Source organism: Ursus americanus, chromosome 4 (genome assembly GCF_024610735.1).
Source record: "Ursus americanus isolate L20-20 chromosome 4, mUrsAme1.1.p, whole genome shotgun sequence".
In the NCBI taxonomy this organism is placed as follows: Eukaryota; Metazoa; Chordata; class Mammalia; order Carnivora; family Ursidae; genus Ursus; species Ursus americanus.
The window spans coordinates 42,204,491-42,212,481 of record NC_142130.1 but is presented as its reverse complement, the minus strand read 5'-3'; the positions used below and the strand labels follow the sequence as shown (position 1 = coordinate 42,212,481).

Here is a 7,991-nt window from a genome sequence, read left to right as displayed (position 1 = left end):
CTGAAATGAAAAGAATATCATAAATGTTGGGCATTTAATAAATGCGTGACAACACAGTGATCATGGAAAATAACCCATTCACTTCACACCTTGGGACGCTGACTCAGTGATACCCTACAGAGAGTAAAGGAGACTTCCTTTTAGGAGGGAACATACAAGTGTGCACTGGGAAAGCTGCATGGACAGCTGTTTGCATGTTCAGCTTTAAGGGCTCGAACCAGTTGCAACCAGTTGTGAATGACTTGCTGCCCACTTTTGCAATTCACTGTAACTTGTATTGGGAAAGTTATGTTTTATGGTTAATTATCCATGGTCTGTTTGAAAAAATAAATCAAACCATTGTGAACCACCAGGATTTGCAGCTCCATTTGAACTTTACTGTACTTTTGATTAAACATTTTATAAATAAAAACAAACTGGTTTCTTCTTGTTTTTGGTTGTTTGTTACTTGTGTTCTGGATATAAATATTGTGGCAATGGTGGGAGAACAAGTTATGGATTATTTACCCCTGGTTTCATGAGTTGTGAGTTACTGGCCTTATTCTCCTTCATGAGTATAAATAAATGTATAGTATTATATTCCAAGTCCTGTAAGACAAATGAATGACTGAACTGAAACCTTTTAAAACCAAAACCTTTTATGCTAAGTCACAGAGCAACAAAACAACCCCCAAATTAACATTTAAAAAGCTTCTACTGTGGAGCAACAAAATCCCCCAATATTATATAATCTGCATTTTAAAAACTGCTTGCCTAACGAGCAGCAGTCTATCAATAATTCTACGTGTTTGTCTTTTCACTGCTTTTATAATTTAGAAGCCATAGATGGTTTACCGGAGATCACCTCCCACCCCTAATATCACCACCAGAATGAAGCCTTGTAAATAACCAGCATAACTAACTGAAGTCAAAACTGATTTAGAAAGATCCGGAATTATTGTAACTAAAAGTAATGAAACTCCATGTAAAGGAAGAACTTTATATAAATTTGTCTATAGTCATCATCTTAACACTTACATAGATAAAAGGAGTCTAAAACACAACAGTCAGGGAAAATGAGAAAAGCCAAGATTCAAAGGATCCTGTGGCAAAGGGCAAAAGGAGTATGTTTGAGACCCAGAATCTGAAGTTCCTAACACATTTGCATATGAAACGTAATGAGGACCACCAAAGCAGCTTGCCAAAAATTATGTTTTTTAAAATGATCCACTGTTCTTTGCAGCACTGACCACTGAAAAAGACCTCTAGGAAACATAAAATTGCCTTCTGTGATTTGTTACTTTTATAAAGACAGAGACAGGATAATAAGGGCTTTCTTATAAAATGGGGTGATCTGTCCATTGCTGGGACCTGAAGAGCACTGCATCTGATTTCATCTTACCCCTTTTTTCCTCTCAAGGCTTACTGCTCACCTGCATAAGCACTGTGAAGGAACAACCATGGAAGGTTCCTCACAAGCTCACGAAAACGTGGTAAAATATTTATGAAGGGGCTACTATATGCTAGGCACAACTGGAGTAATTCTGCTCGGTAAGGTAAGTCAGTGGCTTAGATTCATGTCGCAACATTTAAAAATACCTGTTACTACTTCCAACAGTGAGGAGAAGCTAGGCTGAAAGAGGTATGAAGGACTTCTGAAAAATTAGAAACTGTTTAAAACTCTCCCTGCCTTCTTGGATGCCCTGGGAACGGAAAGCTTAGGCCTGCCGGCCCTTCAAAGCCTGGATCCCACATTACCAAAGAAAAACTAGAAGTAGCCTATATGTTTCCGGGGTCCTGGTTACAACTGAAAATGAGGGCTGACCAGAATCAGCTGGCAGCCATCGGACGCTGAAAGGTCAATTCTGCCCTAAGTATGGTTCAGAGAGTGTAAAAACCCATCGAGATGAAAACAGAAGCTATTCTGAGAAACGGGCAGAAAAAAAGTTCAAAGATATTTTACTTGAAGACATTTTCCTCTATTTGTTTTATAACGCATGCCTCCAACTCTTTTTGACAACCAAGAAAATGCTCTATCTAAAGTGTTCTAAGTTTTCTTTTAAATCCAGGCAACCCATTTGAAAATCAGGATGCACAAAATGACTCCCTGTATATGGAACTGCCCCCCAAAAATAAGTGCTTGGTTACAGATGAATAATCATCAATTGTATTCAAGTTGTATTATAAAGTATGGTATTTTACATGATGCAGGTATATACATACAGAATTGCATCCTGGAATCCAAACTCAGCCATAACACATGGAGAGGGACACTCAGAAAATGTATACATAGGAATATGATTTCCTGGTGAAAGACCAGAGTATTCTGATCAACTTTCCTTATTTTTCCCACAAACAAATCTACCTGAGCTATAGATCCTCTTAAGAAAAAAACCAAGAAGCATACTGATAAAATACTTAAAAAGTATATACTAGCTTACTTATTATTCATTAAGACAACTAAAGATGTCCCCATGTCATCACACATACAGAGACATGATAATCCCAATACTCTTAATCACTCGGTTGTTGAGAGAGAGACACACATTGAGGCAATGAGACCTTAAAAACCAGATAGAACTCTTCTGGCTTTGATTTTTGTCTTTATGCACCAGATTTTTCCATACAAAGGGAATCCTTAATTTAATAGCTAACGCGTAAGTGAAAGGTAAACAAACTAGGACATAGCCAAAATCTTTTTTTAAAAAAGTGAAGAACACTCAGCTCTTACCTTCAGTAAAACCAAATGAACCAATTTCATCTGGCTTTTCTATCCAGGAAAAGAGTATGACCTGAAGGAATGTTCCTGACCTCCAGTACAAGGAGATTCATCTCCTTGCCTCCCCGTCTCGGATTGCGTTACGAAAGAATATGACCGGAACTACCACCAGCACTACCCCTCACACACCTGATCTTACTTTCTCTAGCAGATACCCAACAGTGCCTAGTCCTGTGCGCCCATTTTATGACCATTCAATAGCCAGAAACTACAAAGGAAGCATAAAACAAAACCAAAAGTCCTCCAACGTCCCTCATCAGGTGCATATCTGATTCCCGCAGGACATCAGTCTGTTAAATGAAATAAAATATTATAAACAGGGACAGAAGACTGATAGACCTCAGACAAATCTCATGGTGTTCCCACTTAGGCTGGGAGGGGGGCTATTCTGGTGAAAAAGTGGGGGTGTGGGAAAGGGTGATCAGCTACAAATGGACAAAGAGACTTAAAGGTGGTGCAATGAATTCCCTGTGCCAGGGAAGAGTGTGACAGAAAGTTCTAAATGAAAATTCCAGAAACTACAGGCTCCTAAGTGGAACTGTTGTCTAGGGGATGAATTCTATAGGGAGTTTGAATTAAGTGTCTGTGCTATAGCATCTAGATGTTTTCTGTATCATTAAGACTTTGGAGTTTGTCACGAGAAAAAGAAAAAAAAAAAATTAGAGCTTTTTACACCCCCAAAGTAAAAGGCGAGAGAAAGACAGGGTTTATATAACTGGCTTTTTACATAAATATTACATCAGGATACATTTCAAATGAAAACACACACACACACACACACACACACACACACAGCCGTCTTCCTTATTCTCTATTTTAAAATTCATTTCATACTTTAAATGTTGTTGATTTTTCACAAAACAAGTAAAAACCAAGTCAGCATTAAACACCTCAGAATAACTTCAGTCTTATATTACTTGAAAATTCGCCACATCATGGAGGGTCACAAAATCCTGTTTTAAAGTCACTGACAATTATGGGATGTTTTGCTGCAGCCTAGGGCAACTAGAAATGGCCACGGATGTTAACTAACTCCCTCAACAGTCTGAGAAAAGGGAAAAAAAAAACTGTAAGTTTCCCCATCTGTTATTTCCTTTTTTTTTTCTTTTTGGCTGTGGAAAAGTAAAATTATGCAAGAGCTTTTGAATGTAAAGGCTGTGTGTGCTTTTTCCCTTTTTGTCTCTGTGTACCGGTTATGTGATGTTGCGTAACTGAGTACAGAGTAGGCGGGTAGCGTTTACTATTGATTTACACTATGCCATCTAATGAATTCATAGCACTAAAAAGAAAGGAACGAGAGGGGGAGGGAGGAAAAAGAAAGGAGAGAACGGCGGGGAGGAGAAAGGAGGAACAGAGGAAAGAGAGAAAGAGCTCATTTAGAGAAACAGTTCTAAAGCCTAGGACAGTTTCGTTCCTATTCCCTTGAGCTCTGACTTCTGGTTATTGTTCAGATCTCAGAAAAATGGACTTTGAGCTAGTGACCCCAATATTCCACTCTTATTTCTAATGAGGATTACTGGCAGGTGAATGTCTGAAAGTACTAATGTGTCAAATTACTTGAAAGCAATTCCACTCGACTGTCAGACTTCTCCGTATGCACCTATTTATCATTCTCTCTATGCATTTGTGACTCCGTATCTGTGATAGCCGATGCGACAGTCCAACTAGTTTACCTAGTCGCAAATACTATTTGAAAGACACACAAGGCAAAGAGAAACACGTTCTACCTTACCCATATCCTTTTAAAAATTGCCTGAAGAATGCACTTAGAAATCTTTGAAAATGTCACTATTTTACTTTGGAAGAAGATAGGCCACAAATTATTTGGCTACACAGAGCTGCCTAATACAGGATAATCAAAGAGAAATGGGCAAAATGAGGAAAGATTCTAAACTGATGAACAACACTTGAAAAAGAAATTTAAGTAATTTCTTACATTATGCCCATGGAGAGCACTTAAAATTTAACTTTTGATCAGGACGATGATAGACATTCCTAGCCCTCAGTGTTTCCCATGCCGTACCGTGAGTTCCCAGATCACAGGCCAGCAAGTAAGGGTGAAGTTGGTTCTGCTGCTAGGCACGGGACCTTCCTGTGCCTGAGTGCCCTACTATGGCTGAGAACAACTAGTAAGGTGAGGAAGAGAAATAGAAGTTCTCTTTATTAGCAGGCAGCTCAAGGGCAGGACAGGCAGCTTGTTTCCTTCCTGAATGTGGGTTTGTAAATGGTGACTAGGAAAAATCATATCCAAAAGAAAGTACAATCCAAAATCACATCATTTCTGATCATCCAATCATCTCTTTTCACCCAGTTCAGCGTATTAAATATTAAGCAGATGCCTACTCATCCATTTGTCAGGGATGCTTTAATAATCGATGTTGTGTGTTGAGCACCTAGCACAGCGCTTGGCACATTCTCTGTGCTCAGCAAGTATTTGTTGAAACACCAAAATGATGATGGGAGAAACATCTCTGTAAGACAAGTAGCTAGGAAAGCCTCAGAAAAACATATTCCCATGATTTACAGGAAATCTTAAGCTGTATTACTCTATCGTTTATCTGTAGACACAAAATGATGGTGTAGAGGAAGTATCAGACAGTTATTTGGGGACAGTTGAGTTCAGTTCCATTTTATTGGAAAAAAACTTAACAAAAATTATAATGCTGATAGCATCAGCAAAGTTTTGTGTTCATTTCCACTAGCCCTTTTGGACTATTTTTCATTTCAGTCTTGGGCACAGAAAAGTCCATTTTAATTTCCAGGGACACATTCTAAAGGAAAAGTCATGGGACATCAACATAATTCATCTTTTAAAAAATACTGAGAAGAATGTAGCCATTTAGTAATGGGAGAGAATATAGCTTTTTGTTGAAGGGCAAGGCAGGTTGAGTTTTGATTAGGTTATGCAAATTTAAATTAATAGCAGGGCAACCAAGAATGTACTGATTTCCATTTTCTTGGTTAAACAGGAGTTTTATAAGAAAAAAAAAATTCTGGATTAGAAAGTCAGAAATGCCATCTTTCAGTGAATTGGTGAATGAGACCTTTAGAGGAAAAGTTGCATGGCCAATCTCTCAAAAATTCCAGTTGAAGATTCAACTAACTAAAAGCGTGTTTGGCAGTGGCAGCCATAGTAATTTTTAAATCGTGGGGCTACCATCTTGCTAATTCATCTAGGACGAGGCATATACATTTCAGCCAAAACCTTTAAAAGTTCTGTTGTTGTTGTTGTTGTTGTTTAACTTTGATCAATGATATGATCTAATCAAATTCAGCAACTTCCTTAAATAAGCATCCTGGAAGTATGTTGACAAACCATCCCACATGCTATTTCATTTCATGGATTCTAAAAAATGAATGAGCACTTGCCTGGATCCCTCATTCTATTCATGAAGATTCTGAAGCTCAGAAAGTAATCTTCTCAGGGATATATATTTTGAGACAAAGCTGGGACCAGTGTTTAAAGCTCCCAGTTTCTTTCTCCATAGCATAGAATAAGTTAATAATGTATAAACTGAATCTTATTTTATTTTATTTTTTGGCTTTTTTTTTCTTTTTCAAGTTTATATTTAAATTCCTATTTGTTTACATATACCATAATATTAGTTTCAGGATGAATCTAATTTTAAATGCCACAGAGAAAGATTTGAAAAGATTCTTTTATAAGATAAGGAATCCTACATTATGTAACAATGTTCACCTTAAAGCTATTTTATACTTCATTTTTTATCTTTAATCTTTCCTCCTCTTTCCATTCTCCCTTTTATTCTTTGGCTCTTGGATAGAGTCACTTTTAACTCTGTTTCTAGTTCACTTATGCGCATTCCTGACCTCAAATTCTTCCCTTTCTCTCACTTTGCATCTTTTTCTCCAACTTTTATTTATAACTCTTCCTCATAAAAATTATTGTTTTGTTAATGTGCTTTGAAATCCTCAGAAGTCATAAAGGAAGAAAAACTTTAAACATTATACAATAAATAGGCTTTTGGCATATACTCAAATTAAAAAATAAAATCTGCAAGAACATACTGACGACGTGTAGGCTTTGCCGTAGGATACTGCGGCTGTCTAGATCCCAGCCCTGTCAATGAGACTGCAGCCTATGTCACAGGAATCTCATCAGATGGAGAGCAAAGCTCACAATCTCCAGACCACTCATTTTCCACTTCACCATGTCACCTTTCTTTTCCCTGTTCTTTCTTTCCATTCCAGAGATACAACTATTTTCGGAGTGATTATGGCATAGCAGAAGAAGGTCCAGAGAAATCCGAGCGGCTTAATGTGGCTTCATGATACTGGCCAAACTCTCTCAATTCCAAAAAAAAAGTCAGAAAGAGCTGCATACAAAAATTGCAGCCACACGGAAAGTGAAGTCTGAGGAGGTTAAAAAGGGAACTTGGACATGAGAAAGAGGTCCCTGGATAACAGGAATGTTGCTGCCAGACTCATTGTAATTAAGATTGTGTCATTGTTTCCCTTATAAAATGTTAACTCTTGTGGGGTTTACAAGTCAGCTAAAATGATCAGCTCTAGGCTGAAGACAGCTCCAAATATTTTCGAGTGGGAAGTATTTTTTTTCCCCTCCTTATTCCTTAAAAGAGAAAACATAAAGCAACTATTCAGAAATTTCAATGACATTTGGGTTCTGACCACATACCTTTCTCCAAAAAAGACTAGGTGCTGGGGCGCCTGGGTGGCTCAGCTGGTTGTGTCCAACTCCTGATTTTGGCTCAGGTCATGATCTCAGGGTTGTGAGATCGAGCCCTGCATCAGGCTCTGCCCTGAGCATGGAGCCTACTCAGGATTCTCCCTCTCCCCTTGCCCCTCCTAGCCCCTCTCTCTCACAAATAAATCAATCTTTTTTTTTTTTTTTTAGGAGTAGGTGCTAGTTAAGGAGCCTAATCTGCGGTGAGCTAAGGTGAACAGCATCCACTGTGGATGAAAGCCATTAACCTGGTATATGAGTGGGAAATAAAATAAAAAGATGTCCTATTTTTTAAAAGGTTTAATGTGCATCATTTGGATACATATTTCATTTCCATTTTATTGACGTGAATAGGATTTTGGCAACACTGTGTTGAAAAGTCTTCCACTCCTGTTTGCTAACTAGAAAAACATAATTATAGGAGGCAGGAATTCCCGATGGTCTCCTTAGATCTCTTCCCTCATACACCCATTTTCAGGGTGGGTATTAGATAATTAATAATTTTTTAAAATTCATTTTTCCTATTTC

The 7,991-nt window shown here is 37.9% G+C and overlaps 1 protein-coding gene across 35 annotated transcripts in view; it reads right to left on the bottom strand.

Annotated features, from left to right (window-relative positions):
- Window positions 1–7,991, bottom strand: part of ZBTB20 (zinc finger and BTB domain containing 20) — a 771,855-nt gene that overhangs the window by 369,003 nt on the left and 394,861 nt on the right. The window lies entirely within an intron of this gene.